The sequence below is a fragment of the Nycticebus coucang genome, chromosome 9 (assembly GCF_027406575.1).
Source record: "Nycticebus coucang isolate mNycCou1 chromosome 9, mNycCou1.pri, whole genome shotgun sequence".
NCBI lineage: Eukaryota > Metazoa > Chordata > Mammalia > Primates > Lorisidae > Nycticebus > Nycticebus coucang.
Genome location: NC_069788.1, coordinates 52,409,185 through 52,410,853, shown reverse-complemented (window position 1 = coordinate 52,410,853; position 1,669 = coordinate 52,409,185).

Here is a 1,669-nt window from a genome sequence, read left to right as displayed (position 1 = left end):
TTCATCAAATTTATCCCTAAGTATTTTATATTTTAATGTTATAACATTTTTAAAAATGTATATTTCTGATTGCTGCTAGTATATAGAAATAGTTTTATATGTTGATCTTGCATGTTGCAGCCTTTCTGAACAAAATCATTAGTTCTGCTGGCTTTTTGTAGATTGTACCTCATTTTGTACATAGATGATCATGTTGAGAATAAAGATAGTATAAAAGCTATCTTTCACTTTAGATCTTTTCTTCCCTTCTTCCTTCCTCCCTCTTTCTCTTCCTTCCTTCTTTTTCCTCCTGATTGCGCAAACTAAAATTTTCACTGCAACATTAAATAGAAGTGGTAAAAGGGATAACTCCCCTGTTTACAGTCTAAGGTGAAAAAGCATTCAATATTTTTCCTTTAAGTGTTATGTTAGATGTTTTTTGTAGATCCTCTTTATCAGAGTGAGAAAATTATATTCCATTCCTATTCTACTGAGAGTTTCTGTAAGGAATGATTGTAGGATTTTTTTCAAACCACCTATTTTGTCTAATGTTTTTTTCTGCATCTATGGAGATCATCTGGTTTTGCTTTTTTACTTTGTTAGTATGGTATATTATATTGATTAATTTGTCTAATATTTAATCTGCTCTACCTTTTTGGAAAAACTAAGAATACTTGAACATGATGTATTTTTTAATATATTATTGAATTTTATTTTCTAAAATTTTATTTAGAATTTTTGCATTTACAGTCATATATTTATATTTGTCCGGTTTTAATATCAAGACGATATTGCCTTCATAGAATGAGTTAGGAGTTGGTAAACATTTTTTTTTATTTTTTATTTATTGTTGGGGATTAATTGAGGGTACAATAAGCCAGGTTACATTGATTGCAATTGTTAGGCAAAGTCCCTCTTGCAATCATGTCTTGCCCCCATAAAGTGTGACACACACCAAGGCCCCACCTCCCTCCCTCCATCCCTCTTTCTGCTTTTTCCTCCCCTCCATAACCTTAATTGTCATTAATTGTCCTCATATCAAAATTGAGTACATAGGATTCATGCTTCTCCATTCTTGTGATGCTTTACTAAGAATAATGTCTTCCACTTCCATCCAAGTTAATATGAAGGATGTAAAGTCTCTACTTTTTTTAATAGCTGAATAGTATTCCATGGTGTACATATACCACAGCTGGTTAATCCATTCCTGGGTTGGTGGGCATTTAGGCTGTGTCCACATTTTGGCGATTGTAAATTGAGCTGCAATAAACAGTCTAGTACAAGTGTCCTTATGATAAAAGGATTTTTTTCCCTTCTGGGTAGATGCCCAGTAATGAGATTGCAGGATCAAATGGGAGGTCTAGCTTGAGTGCTTTAAGGTTTCTCCATACTTCCTTCCAGAAAGGTTGTACTAGTTTGCAGTCCCACCAGCAGTGTAAAAGTGTTCCCTTCTCTCCACATCCACACCAGCATCTGCAGTTTTGAGATTTTGTGATGTGGGCCGTTCTCACTGGGGTTAGATGGTATCTCAGGGTGGTTTTGATTTGCATTTCTCTAATATATAGAGATGATGAACATTTTTTCATGTGTTTGTTAGCCATTCGTCTGTCATCTTTGGAGAAGGTTCTATTCATGTCTCTTGCCCATTGATATATGGGATTGTTGGCTTTTTTCATGTGGATTAGAGTTC